Below are 17431 nucleotides of genomic sequence, written 5' to 3' on the forward strand. Positions count from 1 at the left end.
CCACAAGTGACTTCCAGAGTGTTGCAGAAATGCATATTCATGCCTCGCAGAAGGTGAGAGCGGACTCTGGCTGCATTCTCTCTGCCTCCTCTCCCTCGGGGCCCCGCTTGGGAAGAAGAAAGCCACGGGGGAAACATCTACGCCTATATACCTATATACATATCTATATATCTATATATTATCCACCATTATATCTATCTAATCTATACCTATATTTCTATATCATCTACATCTACATCTATATCATCTCTCTATATATATCTACATCCATATCTATATCATCTATTATCTATATCATCTATATATCGTCTATTTATCTGCATCTATATCTATATATCTATATCATTATCTATATCATCTATATATCGTCTATATATCTGCATCTATACCTATATACCTATGTCATTATCTATATCATCTATATTTATATCGTCTATATATCTGCATCTATACCTATATACCTCTATCATTATCTATATCATCTATATATATATATTGTCTCTATATCTGCATCTTTACCATGTATATCTATATCATTATCAATATCGTCTATATCTATATAATCTACATATCTGCATCTATACCTATATATCTATATCATTATCGATATCATCGATATCTATATCATCTTTATCTGCATCTATAAGTATATCTATATCATTATCGATATCTACATCGTCTATATATCTGCATCTATACCTATATACCTATATCATTATCTATATCATCTATATATCGTGTATTTATCTGCATGTATACCTATATACCTATATCATTATCTATATCATCTATATCTATATCATCTCTATATCTGCATCTTTACCATGTATATCTATATCCTTATCAATATCGTCTATAGCTATAAAATCTATATATCTGCATCTATACCTATATATCTATATAATTATCGATATCGTCTATATCTATATCATCTTTATCTGCATCTATACCTATTTATCTATATCATTATCGCTATCTACATCGTCTATATATCTGCATCTATACCTATATACCTATATCATCTATATCATCTAGATCTATATTGTCTATATATCTGCATCTATACCTATATATCTATATCATTGTCTATATATATATCTGCATCTATACCTATATATTTACAAGGTAAAGGTTTCCCCTGACGTTAAGTCCAGTCATGTCGGACTCTGGGGGTTGGTGCTCATCTCCATTTCTGGGCCAAAGAGCCGGTGTTGTCCATAGACACCTCCATGGTCATGTGGCCACGGGCATGACTGTATGGAGCACCGTTATCTTCTCTCCAGAGTGGTACCTATTGATCTACTCACATTTGCATGTTTTCAAACTGGTAGGTTGGCAGAAGCTGGGGCTAACAGCGGGAGCTCACCCTGCTCCCTGGATTCAAACCACCGACCTTTCAGTCAGCATGCTCAGCAGTCCACTGCACCCCTGGGCGCTTTCCCTATATCATTATCTATATCATCTATATCTATATCTACCTGTGCATTTGTGATGTTTTTGCAGTGTTTATATGTTTTAATTGTTTTGTCACCTGCTGCAAGCCATGAGGAGAGGCGGGTAAGAAATAATAATAATAATAATAATAATAATAACAACAACAACAACAACAACAACAACAACAACACTTGGGAAGTGTGATCCAGTACAACAGCCAGCAGAGTATCTGCTGTGGACTCATCTTGTTGTGTTAATAATAATAATAATAATAATAATAATAATAACTCAGCCACTATCAGGACCTCAAGATTGAACTTCAAAGACTCTGGCAGAAACCAGGGCAGGTGGTCCCGGTGGTGATGGGCACACTGGGTGCCATGCCAAAAGATCTCAGCCGGCATTTGGAAACAATAGACATTGACAAAATTACGATCTGCCAACTGCAAAAGGCCACCCAACTGGGATCTGTGCGCATCATTCGAAAATACATCACACAGTCCTAGACACTTGGGAAGTGTTCGACTTGTGGTTTTGTGAAATGAAATCCAGCATATCTATCTTGTTTGCTGTGTCATACAATAATAATAATAATAATAATAATAATAATAATAATAATAATAATAATAATAATAATATGTTTTTAGTAACAGAAAACCCCAGAAGATGATGACTGGGGACCTGCATTGTGGAGGGAGTTGGGTCTGGTGCGTTTCCAGCTGTGGACGGGTGACCTGCTGGCCGCTCGGGCCGGTCAGTGTCTGGCGGGGTCGAGCCCTGCTTCCCAAGACCTTCCTGCCTTTTGCATTCCGAGGGAGGCTCGCTTTGAGCCGGAGCCAGACAAATCTCTCCATTCATTTATCAAAGTGCTTTTCTATTCCCATCTCGGGGCAGGTGAAACAATAAATACACAGCAAAGAAAGTTAATCTCTATCTGGAGCATTTTAACAAATGAGAAGTTAAACAAAAATCAATACTCCGGCTGGGTAACTCAGTCCAGCAGTGCCGTCTGGAAAGGGAGTCGCTCCCAGCCGTTGCCAGCCGTGCGGCAGCGCTTGTGTGTCTGGCGGGTGCAGATCCCTGGGCACCAAATGGACATCCAAATGGTCTATGGATGCTATGGAGTCTATGCTCGGAGGCTCAGGGTTTTGGGGTCCCTGGGGACAGATCCTTGCGTTGCCCCTCCTTAAGGAATCCACTGAAGAGCTTGACGCTCCCTCTGGACAAGATTGCAAGAGATTGATCTGAAAGTCAGGGCGTTGTAATGAAAAATCCCTTGCACAATTGTTGATGCCTTTGCCTGTTTGGTTTTCAATGCGCTGATGAACACATGGCCCAGGGAGATGGCACACTCTTGTAACGATAGCACTTTCCTGGGACATTCTTGCCAATGGAAGTGGCATTTTTGACAGCTAGATTCAGCTTGAGGTTGTGTAAAAGAAGTTGCACTTGTGATATTATTTCAGTTATTGTGGTTGTGCAAATTATTACAATTATTATTATTATTATTATTATTATTATTATTATTATTATTATTTTATTGTATGACACAGCAAACAAGATAGACATGCTGGATTTCATATCACAAAATCACAAGTCAAACCCTTCCCAAGTGTCTAGGACTGTGTGATGTATTTTCGGATGATGCGTGCAGATCCCAGTTGGGTGGCCTTTTGCAGTCGATGTATATTATTATTATTATTATTATTATTATTATTATTATTATTATTATTATTATTATTATTTTATTATGACACAGCAAACAAGATAGATATGCTGGATTTCATATCACAAAATCACAAGTCGAACACTTCCCTATTATTATTATTATTATTATTATTATTATTATTATTGAGGTTGTGTAAAAGAAGTTGCACTCATGGTATTATTATTACTATTATTATTGTGCAAATTATTATTATTATTATTATTATTATTATTATTATTATTGGGATTGTGCAAAAGAAGTTGCACTCATGGTATTATTATTATTGTGCAAATTATTATTATTATTATTATTTTATGACACAACAACAAGATAGATATGCTGGATTTCGTATCACGATTATTGTGGTTGTGCAAATTATTATTATTATTATTATTATTATTATTATTACTATTACTATTATTATTATTGAGGTTGTGAAAAAGAAGTTGCACTCGTAGTATTATTATTACTATTATTATTGTGCAAATTATTATTATTATTATTATTATTATTATTATTATTATTATTTTATTGTGTGACACAGCAAACAAGACAGACATGCTGGATTTCATATCACAAAATCACAAGTTGAACACTTCCCAAGCGTTTAGGACTGTGTGATGTATTTTCTGATGATGCGCACAGATCCCAGTAGGGTGGCCTTTTGCAGTTGACAGATTGTAATTTTGTCAATGTCTATTGTTTATATTATTATTATTATTATTATTATTATTATTATTATTATTATTATTATTATTATTATTACTATTGAGGTTCTGTGAAGTTGCACATGTGGTATTATGATTGTGATTATGATTGTTTTCCCACTTTCCCGTCTGAAAGGAGACTCCTGTTGAATATGCATTTGCATTGTTTGGGTCCCTTTCGAACCAGGAAAACTTTTCACATTTTGTGACAGAGTGTTTCAGAATTGCAACCCTCTCCAAAGGGCTTTCGTTGCTGAATGGGGGACACCATTCGTACCCATTGAGACAGTTGTAAACATTTCATTTTTTGGTATGTTTTCACCCACAAAGGAAGCAGAGAAAGCACTCCTGCGAGCTTAGGCCGAGGCAAGGAGCGGGAATCCATAGTCGTCCTCTCATCCTCGCCCGCCACGCGTGTGTGCGCCTCGAAGGGGCCCTGGGAGTGCGGTTGCCGTTCTGCGCAGAATGAAAGACGCGTGTCCTGTGCTCGGAGGCCTTTCCCCGGATCCGCCTTTCAAGGCCTCTTGCAGCCCACGGGTGGTACGCAACATGACAAATGCCTCCCTCCAGCAACTTGCCTCTGTGATCACAAAGAGGTTGCCAAAGACTCCCTCTCGACGTTCACAAAGGCCTGCGCGCTTGACAGGCGGATGCCTCCCGCTCCTCTTCCGCCCGAGACTCGTTGCTGTCACTCTCCGAGAGTCCACCAGTGTCTTCTCGTTTCATGATTTCTTCATCAAATCAGAGCATCACAGAGCTGGAAGGGAGCCCAAGGGGACATCCAGCCCAACCCCGTTTGGCCAGGCAGGAGGAAGGCACCATCCGATCACTATGGACACAACGTCATCCAGGGTCTCCTTAAAGGCCCAAAGAGAAGGAGGCTCCATCAGCCCCTCCGTCCTCGAGAGGGAAGGTGTAGCCAAAGGTCACCGGTTGAGTCTCAGGATTGTAGGGGACCCCAAAAGATCATTTAGTCCAACCCCAAGATTGGAAGGGACCCCAAAAGTTCATCCAGTCCAACCCCAGGATTGGAAGAGACCCCAAAAGGTCATCCAGTCATGTCTCAGAATTGGAAGAGACCCCAAAAGGTCATCTGGTCATGTCTCAGAATTGGAAGAGACCCTCAGCGCCATCCAGTCCAACCCTGCTTCACCAAGTAGGAATCCAAAATCTGAGTCTTCCTGTCAGATGGCCATCTAGCCTCTGTTTAGACACCTCCAGAGAAGGAAGGGGACTCCACGAGACTCCGAGGAAGTGGACACCATTGAACAGCTCTGACCATCTGGAAGTTCTTCCTGAGGTCTAGCTGAGATCTCATTTCCTGCCTGAAGGCAGAACGGGGTTGGACTGGATGGCCCATGCGGTCTCTTCTTCCAACGCTATGCTCTATTATTCTATGAATCCATCCCTCCACTGGCATCTAGTCTCCAGAACTCAGAACACAAGTTTGTCCTGTCCTCAGTCAGGCTCTAAGAAGTTCTTCCTAATGTTCAGGTGGAATCTCCTTTCCTGTCACTTGAACCCACGGCTCCATTGAGTCCCAGTCTCAGGGGAGCAGAACGGAAGCCCCCTCCCTCTTCCTTGCGACAGCCTTTCACATATTGATACACAGCTCTCGTGTCTCCTCTCAGCCTTCTCTTCTGCAGGCTAAACAGAGCCAGCTCTTGAAGATGCTCCTCATAGGGCTTCATGGCCTTTGTTCCTTTCAGTCTCCTTCTTCCTCTGGACCCCTTCCAGCTCGGAGTCAATATCTCTTTTGAACCGTGGGGCCCAGAATTGGACACCGTCTTGCTCCAGGGAAAGAGGTCTGACCAAAGCCAAATAAAGAGGCACCAGGACTTCTGTCAATCTGGACACTGGACTCCTTGGGATGCAGCCCCTTCGCAGACATTTCCTCCTGAATGGCTCTGTTGCCGGGATGGCCCTGAAAGCAAATCAGTGCCTCCAGGATTGTTCTGAAACCCCCAGAGAGAGTCATCTCTCAGTGCTGCAGGCACAGCGTGGAAGCGAGAGAGGAGCAGGGAGAGAACCGGGTGGAAAACATTCCGCAGAGGAACAATTTTCTCTCCGTATATCATTTAGTGTTGTTGGAGTGCATGTGTTGTCTTCTCTTTGGTCACATCTCCTGCCTTGTGTCCCTGGCATACTTCTTCCTCTCTGGATCTACAGCTTTCTGGTTGAGATGGAAATCTCTGTCCTGTTGCAGTCCTTGGCGCTGAGGGTTCGCCTGCAAACTTGATCCTCCTTCCCTTGATTAGTCACTAATGAAGATTAGTCACTTGATTAGTCACTAATGAAGATTTGAACAGTCCTGGGCCCAGAACTGGACCCTCTCTATGGCACCCAAATAGTCCTCCTCCTCTGCCCAGTAATTATGGATGCCAGGGAGTCAGGGACCAATGCCACTCAGCCAAAACTAGTTGGATAACTGATATGCTGGGCTCAGGGTATGATATGATAACTGGGCCCAGGCTGTGGCGCAGGCTGGAGAGCAGCTGGAGAGCAGCTGCAATGAATCACTGCAATGAATCACTCTGACCGGGAGGTCATGAGTTCGAGGCCCGCTCGGAGCCTATGTTTGTTTGTCTTTGTTGTATGTTAAAAGGCATTGAATGTTTGCCCTATGTGTGTATAATGTGATCCGCCCTGAGTCCCCTTCGGTGTGAGAAGGGCGGAATATAAATGCTGTAAATAAATAAATAATAAATATGCAGAGGACATTTTCTTCAGACTTGCCAAAGGAAATAGTTTGATGATAATGATACTGGTGATGGTTGTGATGATGATAATGATTATGATTATAATAATTATGGTTGTGGTGGTGATATTGGTGATGGTGGTGATAACGATGATGGTGGTGGTGATGATAATGATAACAATAATGTTTATTTATTTCATGTCAAAAGCATTGCATAACAAATACATTTAAAAAATGATGAAAAATAATAATAATAAAAATAGAGGAAATCACAAACAACTGAATAGTTTTAGACCAAAAGCGGGCAACAGCAACCGCATTGTCCGTAGTTTTAAACAACTCCTCCTCAACAATAATGTTGATAATGATAATAATAATAATGTTGATAATGATAATAATGATGCTGGTGATAATGATGATGGTGATGACAGTGATGGTGGTGATGATACTGATTATGATTATAGTAATGATGATAATGATGATGATGAATGATGGTGATAATGATGGTGGTGGTGATAATAACAATAATGATGATGGTGCTGGTGGTGATGATGGTAGTGATGATGATAACGATTATGATTGTAATAATGATGATGGTGGTGGTAATATTAGTGATGGTGATGATAATGATGATTGTGGTGATGGTGACGGTAGTGGTGATGATTACGGTGGTCATGATGATAAAGATTATTATTTTTAAAACGATGATGGTGCTGATGATGATAATGATTATACTGATTATGATTATAACAATGATGATATTGATGGTGGTGGTGCTGATGATAGTGATGATGATAACCATTATGATTACAATAATGATGGTGGTAGTGATAATGATGACGGTGATGGTGATGATGGTAGTGATGATGGTGGTGGTGATGATACCAATTATGATGATAATAATGATGATAATGATGATGATGAATGATAGTAGTGATCATGATAATGATGATAATGATGATGATGGTCATGATGATGGTGGTGATGAAGATGGCAATGATAACGATGATGACAATGATAATGGTGGTGACGATCATGATGACAAAGATGAGGATGGTGGTGGTGAGGATGACGATGGAACCATCTTGAATCTGCCCCTTGGGGAAGCCTTAAGGTCACGGCCACCTCGGCCTTTTCTCCCTGCAGCTTCCCAGGACTGTTTCAACTGAGCTCTCCGAGGTCCTGAACAGTCGTCCTACCTGGAAGAGCTCCTTGAACGTTTGCGATGGCCCAGAAAGTGGATCCAAGGTGGGATCCAGCCGATGCTGCTGCTTCTTTGACCCTCAGACCAGGTCCGGGTGTCTCTCCACGGGACCAGCGCTACCCGGCGAACTCCTTTCAACAGAGGCACCGCTGCCAGGTCTTCAAGAACGGAGGTGACTAAAGTGAAAATTACCGGAGAGAGTGAAATTAACAAAGCCTAAATGAAATTAACATGCTCTCTGACAAGCTGACAACCCAGCAAGCTGATTACTGCATCCCAGTAGTAATTAACACATAGCAGAAGCTCAGGCGGCACCTAAAAGCAGCTAAGTAACTTCTGTGGCGGGGGGGAGGGGGAGGGGGCACCTTAAACAGCAGCAAATGGAGTTGCAAGCCAAGTGAATGGGGCGGGGGGGGGGGGGAGCCAAGCACAGCGCATTGAGCTGGCAAGCAATTAAGTGCATAAGCTGCGGAGGGAACGTGGCAAAGTGGAGCCGAATGGCATTAATTTGGAAGCGCTTTCTGCTTTAACACCCCCTGACAAATGCACGTCAACCCAAATAGTACAGTTGGGTGAGAAATAGATCCCCGTGGGGGTTGTGTGTGTGTGTTTTGGAAACAAAGGCTTTAGCGAATATGTCAGGCAGGCGTTCATAATGGGCCGCCCTGGGATCCGGGTTTGACGGGAGACGGTGGCACAAACTGGGACCATCACCAAAGGATGGCGGAGCATCTGAAGCCAAGGCCTGCGAGGGACGGATCAAGGGGCAACGTTAGGCTGGGCACAGAGAAGAGGATCCAAACTTCCAAGGAAGGAACTTACATTGAACTCTGAGGCAGAGAGTTCCACTGCTGAACAGCTCTAAGAAGTTCTTCCTCATGTTCAGGGGGAATCTCCTTTCCCGTCCTTCTATGGAGTCCTAGTCTCCAGGGCAGCAGAAAGGAAGCCCCCTCCCTCTTCCTTGTGACAGCCTTTCAAATACGTAAGCATGGCTCTCTTGTCTCCTGCTGCATCGAACCCTTGGCATGTCCAACTTGATGAAGATGAAGAGGACATGATGACCATCCGAGAAAATATTGGACCAGGACTTGAACATGAAGTATAGGAAGGACAGAGAAGCCCATCTTCTTAGAACGGGTCCAAAGTTTAAGAATCTGCAACCTTGACCGATAAGATTTGGTGGATGGGATTCAGCACTGGTTCTCCTCCCAATTGGAGGGATGTTGAGAGGGACCCTCATGGAGACCATGGAGGTCTAGAGCTTCCATGGCCATTGTCTGGCTCCTAACAATTCTCCTCTCGTCCACTCCTTGGCTGGGAAGGAAGGAGAAAAGTTGAGGAGGAGAGACTTGGTTTCCTCCCATTGTTTCTTCCCAGGAGAGACTTAGTTTCTTCCCATTGGAATATGGCATTGTTTTTGAAGGCATCTGGCGTTGTGAGACAATCCTTCTTGGGATGACATGATTTCTGTTCCAGTGTTATCAATGTCATTTCCTAATTGGTTCTATCATAAAAACATGGAGGAAGTTTATCCAACTGCAAAAGCTTTGCTTTTCTGGGACGTTTTGCTATTGTTTTCAGTGAACGTCTCATCATTGAGTCTCGACCCATTCAATCTATTTTGTGGCAGCTGCAAAAGCAAAGTTTCTGGAGTAGAGCAACTACTTTCAAAGTAAGGCCTGCACAATTGCACAGGAAATAACACTTTCAAACCCGGAACAGAGTAGTCCATCCTTCACTGTAGATCCCATATGGAAGAAGGGGCTGGGCTGTGGCGCAGGCTGCTGAGTAGCCTGCTGCAATAAATCACTCTGACCATGAGGTCATGAGTTCGAGGCCAGCCCGTGGTGGGGTGAGCACCCGTCAATTAAAAAATAAATAAAAAATAGCCCCTGCTCGTTGCTGACCTAGCAACCCGAAAGATAGTTGCATCTATCAAGTAGGAAATAAGGTACCACTTATAAAATGGGGAGGCAAATTTAACTAATTTACAACGTTGGAATGAGGAAATGCCGTCACAGTGGATGATGAAGCAGCTGCTCCCCCATGTGGCCAGAATCGAACATCCCCTCAGGAGAAGGTTAAATTGCCTCTGCGTCTGTCTCTGTCTCGGTTCTATGTGTATAATGGCATTGAATGTTTGCCCTATATGTAATGTATACAATGTGATTCGCCCTGAGTCCCCTTCGGGGTAAATAAATAAATAAATAAATAAATAAGGGATTCAACTGAACACCTGGGCTGAGCTTTGGAACAAGCAGGCATGCAGATTGCATCACCTTTCAGAGCAGGACTTCTCAGATTTGGGTGTTATGTCTGGACTACAAAGATACAGAATGGGGGACGATGCCTGGCTAGACAGCAGGACATGTGAAAAAGATCTTGGAGTTCTTGTGGACAACAAGTTAAACATGAGCCAACAATGTGATGTGGCTGCTAAGAAAGCCAATGGGATTCTGGCCTGCATCAATACGGGAATAGCGTCTAGATCCAGGGAAGTCCTGCTCCCCTTATTCTATTCTGCCTTGGTCAGACCACACCTGGAATCACACTGTGTCCAATTCTGGGCACCACAGTTGAAGGGAGATGTTGACAAGCTGGAAAGCGTCCAGAGGAGGGCAACTAAAATGATTAAAGGTCTGGAGAACAAGCCCTATGAGGAGCGGCTTAAAGAGCTGCAGAAGAGAAGGCTAAGAGGAGACATGATAGCCATGTACAAATATGTGAGGGGAAGTCATAGGGAGGAGGGAGCAGGCTTGTTTTCTGCTGCCCTGGAGACTAGGACGCAAGGGAACAATGGCTTCAAACTACAGGAAAGGAAGGAGATTCCACCTGAACATCAGGAAGAACTTCCTCACTGTGAGAAGGGCTGTTCGGCAGTGGAAAACTCTGCCCCGGGCTGTGGTGGAGGCTCCTTCTTTGGAGGCTTTTAAGCAGAGGCTGGATGGCCATCTATCGGGGGTGCTATGAATGCGATTTCCTGCTTCTTGGCAGAATGGGGTTGGACTGGATGGCCCATGAGGTCTCTTCCAACTCTACTATTCTATGATTCTATGATTCTATGACTACAATGCCCATCCTTTCTGGCCATTGAGAGTGATTGGAACTGAAGCCTCATGGAGTTGGAAGGGCGGTCCAGTCTAAGTGCATTCTGCTTTGCAGGAAGACACCACCCAGGCCCACACATCAGATAGGATTGCTTTCCACCGATGCGTTGATCAGGATGCTCTGCAACAGAGACTAAGCCCATTCCTTGTCCTTTGGCGTGTTCTCTGCTTGAACTCCGTTGCTGTCCTCGCTCCATCCACTGGGAGGCACCCAGACCTTGCTACCTCTCCAGCCGCAAGACCGACAAAGGGCCCAGCAGAGAACGGACCGATGAGGAGCACAGGGAGTCGTAGTCATTCCTGCACAAAAATATCATTTTCTGCAGAGAAAACACTGTCATAGAAAACACTGCCATTCCGGAATTATTGGAGATCATAGAATCATAGAATCATAGAATAGTAGAGTTGGAAGAGACCACATGGGCCATCTAGTCCAACCCCCTGCTAAGAAGCAGGAAATCGCATTCAAAGCACCCCCGACAGATGGCCATCCAGCCTCTGCTTAAAAGCCTCCAAGGAAGGAGCCTCCACCACGGCCTCGGGGAGAGAGTTCCACTGTCGAACAGCCCTTCTCACAGTGAGGAAGTTCTTCCTGATGTTAGAGCAGATAGAGCAGTGGTTCCCAAGCTTTGGGCCTCCAGGTGTTTTGGACTTCAACTCCCAGAAATCCCAGATGTTGGGAACTGTGGGAGCACAAGTCCAAAACACCTGGAAGGAGGCCCACAAGGTTGGGAACCGCTGGGATAGATCCAAATGCAAAGGAAACTGCATTCTTTGCATGGGAAACACTCTACACAGAAAAGCATCTACAGACAATTAGACATATTGTTTTCTGCACAGGAAAAGACTGCTTCTGGCACCAAAAAAGAGAGAGAGGCTGTTTTCTGTGCAAAAAACCCAGCCACGTGCAAGTTTTGCACAGAGTCAATCTCGAATTGTAAATAGGCTTCCAAATCTGGGCAGTTTTCAAAGACTTTCTTGCAGCAGAATGGAAATGGCTGAAATTATCCATTGCTTTTTAAAAAGAAGAATTGCATCTTCTTGCTTGTAGGCATCGAGTGGAAGAACGTCTTTCATCTAGGGATGTTTCAAGTTTTGACAAAAAAAAACTTTTTAAAAAAGCCATACCAGCTATCTCCTTGAATGCCTCTCTCTCTCTCCTATTAACCAGTAGACCTTCCATGGAGGGGTTTCTTCCCAGTTCAGCACAGAGATTGACTCACTAGGAGTCTCAGCCCGTCCTCCTCTTTACAGATTCAACCATTCATTGGAATTCTGACTGTCTGCTACAACAGATACACCTCTCTCCCTCTCCTGATTGGTGCTTCCTGGTGCTGAGCAGAATTCTGGGAAATGTGGTTCAGGGCAGGGCCTTTTGCATTCACCGGCATAGGGCTCCTTGTCTTCCCTGAAGTACATTTCCCAGAGTCCTGTGCTTTCTCTGTCTCTTTCCCAGCTCACTCAGCTCGTCCTTCCCTGCTGCTTCCCTCTCCTCATGGCGAGAGGCCATTCATTGAAAGAGGAAAGGCAGCCTTTTTGGCTTTGCTTTGCTTCCTTGTGCTGAATGTGAAGCTGACTTTGGGAGGATTCTGGGGCTGACAAAATACAAATGAGTTTTGATTGTTAAGTCTCCTTGTTTGGAGGCTTTTAAGCAGAGGCTGGATGGCCATCTGTCGAGGGTACTTTGAATGCAATTCTCTGCTTCTTGGCAGAATGGGGTTGGACTAGATGGCCCACCAAGTCTCTTCCAACTCTCGTATGATTCGTATGATTCTATATGTTTTATGCGCAGACCACGTGTCGGAAATCACTTCGGAAGTACAGATTTTACGAATTTTAATCCGACTTTCGAAACTTTTGCACCAGCCTAGTAAATATTATCCCTGATGACTATTATTATTATTATTATTGTTGTATTTATTTATACCCCGCTTTATCTCTCCCAAAGGGGCCTCAAAGTGTTCATCTGTTGGAAAGACTTTCATTGTTTTTTCTTCCTGAAAGGATGGCTTTGGACGAGATGGCCCTTGCGGTCTCTTCCAATGCCATGGATCTATGATGTCCTTTTCATCTCAAGGTAGGGTTGTGGTAAGACCCCCTTCCCCTTTCCGATGTTGGGCCTGCATCTTGATGGGTCTGACTCCAAAAAAGGCATCTTCTGAGATTCCTATGACCCTGTTTTCAGACTGAGCCTTTGGCTTGTTCAGAGCTGCCTATTCTCCCCTTCCAGAATCACTCTTGGCAAATGCAATCTGCAGTTTTCTCAGCCAAAGATCAGTCTGCAAACTTCCCCAGCCTGCAATGCTGCCGAAGACTGTGTGTGTGTGTCTATGTGCGCTATGTGTGTGTTGGAGGGTGAGAAGAGTGACACTAATGATGTCTATCACACACAGAGACATGCCTGCACACGCCGGGTTGGATTGTTCTTTACTTTTTCCATTTCCCCCCCTCCGGCTAACACACTTCTCCGAAACCTGAGAGTTCCGGACCCTATAAAAACGGAAAATTGATTCAGTGCGCGTCTCTCCCAACTCGGCTTGCTCGGCTTGCTTGGCTTCTCTTCTGCCTTGGGTCTCTTTCGGAATCTAATTCTGGGTTTGTCAAGTGGAATCTGTGTACAGGCTCCGTCTGGGCCAAGACACGTCGCTTGCATTTACACCGGGCATCAACCCTTCGGAGCAGGAGGATTATGGGAGACTCAAGCCAGGAAGCATTTCGGTGACAAGGAGCAGGATGGCCGGCTTCATCTCTCCATGAAAATGTACATATCAGGGCAGACAGGCCAAGTCTTGGCTGGAGATTCCTTCTGGACGACTGGGCCTTGATTCCCGGCTAGATCGAGAGTTTGGAAGAGTGACATTTGGGGCCCCTGTGAGAGTAGGCTGATAGAAACAATAGGGTTTATTCTATTACTAGCTAACAAATGGGTTAGTTACGTAGCTAGCTAGTAGTTCCTCTTTCTGAGCATACATCTACAGAAGGAGTTCTCCAACTGTAAAGAATGTTTTATGAAAAAGTGGAGCAGGTGAACAAATGCGTCTATCTGATTTTGGAGGGAGCTCCGTCTCAGTTCGTCTGCTTGGCAGCCCCGGACTGAATGTTAATAAAACAGCTCAGTTGTTCCGGAAGCCCCGGGGGGCTCCATTTTGCTTGCTTTCCATATCTTCACAAAAAGAATCGCTCTTCCTTCAGAGGACACGGCGTCTGCCCATGCCACCCGAAGGACACAGAGCCTGCGCACGCCATCGAAAGCACACAGACAGGATGGGGAAATGGGAAACGTTTCCTAGGAAAGGCCAGGACCGGGATTCTCATACATCATTCTTCCACCCATAGAATTTTAGTTATTTATTATTTATTTATTTACATCATTTTTACCCCGCCTTTCTCCGGCTTATAATAAATAGGCAAAAATTCAATGCCTAAAAACAGCATACAAAACAACAATTCATATAAAAACAAACACCATTACAAAATAAAATCACATTATATAAAATTTTAAACATAACAAAGATTAAAATCCATTCATCCAAAATCCTCAACATAAGTCGAGGTACCAGTCATGTAAAGTCCATGGTCTCATTCATTAAAAGCTTGTGTGCACAACCATGTCTTTAAGGCTTTCCTGAAGCCTAGGAGAGTTGGTATCTGCCATATGTTGCTGGGGAGGGTGTTCCACAGCTGAGGAGCCACCACCGAGAAGGCCCTGTCCCTCGTTCCCACCAGCCGTACCTGCGAGAAAGAGGCGCAACGAATGCTCCCATCCAGATGAAATCAATGAGATATGGAAGGGTTGTGCTGGAGGGGATGCGTGGACTCGATACATGAGGTACAGAGCATCATGACCGAACCAGGGCATTCCCCTACACCAGGCATGGGCAAACCTTAGCTCTCCAGGTGTTTTGGACTCCAACTCCCACCATTCCTAACAGCCTCAGGCCCCTTCCTTTTCCCCCTCAACCACTTCAGCTAATGACTTATAAGGACTAATGATAGTTTTGGATAGCCCTATTGGCTATGCTGCACCTGATATTGCCAAAAAGTCCTAGCAGGTTATGGGCCCAGGAGGATCCTCTGTGGACAAATATTCTTCCTATGGTTAGCCCAGGCATGGGCAAACTTCGGCCTTCCCTCCAGGTGTTTTGGACTCCAACTCCCACCATTCCTAACAGCCTCAGGCCCCTTCCTTTTCCCCCTCAGCCGCTTATGCTCCTCTTCTACTCCTCCTCCTCTTCTCCCATACCTGGTGAGATACATCTATGACGCAACCTGGAAACAGTCAACTATATGTTCTCTGTGCCCGGGACACTCTTTCTCCTCTCCTCTTCTCTTTCTCCCTGCTTCCTCTTCCTTCCACCTCCATCCCTTGTGAGACACATCAACAGTCCATCTTGGTATCAGCCAACTTCATATGTTCCCACGAAGAGGTGTCTATTGGAAGGATCCTTAATTGTCCCGTCTTATCGCTGTTCCTCCAATTGGAGCAGATCTCCCTGGCTGCCCAGAAGAAGGCCTCCAAGGTGCCACCGAGCCTGGCTTCTGCCGTGAATAATGATTCCAAAAGGGAGCTTTTAAAAGACGAGATGATTAATGGATATGGCTTAGCTGGCGTGTGCTCAGCCATGATAAATCAAGGGCGTTGCATGAATCTAGAGTAACATCCAAAGGGGAGAACGGTTGAGCCAATATCCCATCACTTCCAAACTCGTCTGAGATATTATCTTGGATGGAAATGGAGAAAGGAGAAAAAGAAGGAGGAAGGCGGAGGATACCATGGTTTTTGGAGAGACGGAAGCACCCATGAATAGAATGTTGGTTTGGGCATGATAACCTTTATCTCCACAGCTGCTCCAGATGTTGAAGTCCCATCCCTCCAATACCTCTTGATTGTGTTTTTTTTCTCTCCAGAAAAGGATAAAAGCACAAGAGCTTTGCCAAGAAAAGACGCTGGCAACGTCAACCCCATTTCGCTCATCCTCTGCCCGGCTTCTCCTCCGGCTTCATCGCCGCATGCCGTAATTGGCAGAAATGATGAAATTAAACTTCAGTGGCAACAAAGAGAGAGAGAGAGAGAGAGGATTTAGTAGGCAAGTTGCGGTTTCATCAGGAAGGCCCGGAATAAGCCGGGAAGATTAAGGCGGCGAGAGGGACCCGGTCCCGACCAGAGAGAAATGGAGAAAGGCGAGGGAGGGGAAGGCTCTAGGACTGGAATTCGCCAAGGAGATTCTTTAATAACGTTGTTCATCTTTCTGTCAAATGCGTCACGTTAATGTACTAGGAAGGGGACCCGAGGAAGATGAATTAGGACTTAAATACGCTAAAATGACTTAAGGAATATTTAAATACAATACAAATTATTTTTATAGATTTGCTTTCAATGCAAAACTCTCCGATGCTTCATGGGCAGATTAAGCGCTTGGAAGGAAGAGCGGGATCAGGGAAAACATGACAGTGGAGGAGGAAGAAGAAGAAGATTAAGAAGAGGAGGAAGAGGAGGAAGAAGAAGTTGAAGAAGAAGAGGAGGAGGAGGAAGAAGAAGAAGAGGAGAAGGGACAAGGAAGAGAAGGAGAAGGAAGAAGAAGGAGGAGAATGGGAGGAGGAAGAAAGAGAAGAAGAAGAGAAGGAGGAGGAAGAGGAGGAAAAGGAAGTGAAGGAGAAGTCATTGTTGTTGTTCTTGTTGTTCTTGTTGTGGCCTTGAATGGTGGACTCCATGGACTCCAGCATGGAGCACATGTGGACCTCCCATCCGATTTTGTCAGCCTTGTCCATAGCAAAGGATTGTGGTCATCCAGTCCCAAAACAGAAAGTTACGTGATGAAGGTTGTTCAAACCTGCCTTAACCTGGTTGCAGTGAAGTTCTCTCCACCTCAAGAACGAATGCCTTGGCTTCACCCAAGGAAGGCTGGCTTTTCCCTGAAGCCCAAAGGCATTCACCCCTCTTCCCTTGAAGAGCCTGAAGCTCTTTCTGGTTTCAGAGATCATCATTCATTATGGCTATCATTTAAAGTGACACCATAAATGTGTCCGGTGTCTAAAGGTCTCTGGGCACACGTGCATAATTAAAACACATCTGATTAATAATTAATGCCAAGTATTTCTTCTTCTTTGTAAAAAAGGGAGACTACAGAGTGTTCAACCTGGAGAGAGCTCACACAGGTAAAGGAACAGTCCTTGTCTTGGGCAAAGGCTGGACTGAGTGGACTGTTCAGAGGGACTCAAGGAGGAGAAGATGGTTTTCCAAAAGAAGAATTTGGATTGGAGACTGGCTCTGGAGTGCAGTGGAAGGAAGGATGGAAGAAACATATTTTTTGAGTTCAAGATACAAAAATATAAATGTCCAGTTGAAACCTGTTGGCATTTTTGCAGCATGAACATATATGCATGTGTGTTGCATGTGTAGGAGATGTTGCCCCTTCCACCACCAGATGGGTTTAGGATTGCGTTGCAGCATCTATTACCGTGTTGTTTGTTGTCAAGTTGACTTTGATCTATGGTGTCTTTCTATGGATGGGAGGTCTCCTGTGTTCAGCAAGTCCAGCTAGATGTCTGCAAAGCATCTTCAGGATGGAGCAA

This window comes from Anolis carolinensis, unplaced genomic scaffold (assembly GCF_035594765.1).
Source record: "Anolis carolinensis isolate JA03-04 unplaced genomic scaffold, rAnoCar3.1.pri scaffold_8, whole genome shotgun sequence".
Classification (NCBI taxonomy): domain Eukaryota; kingdom Metazoa; phylum Chordata; class Lepidosauria; order Squamata; family Dactyloidae; genus Anolis; species Anolis carolinensis.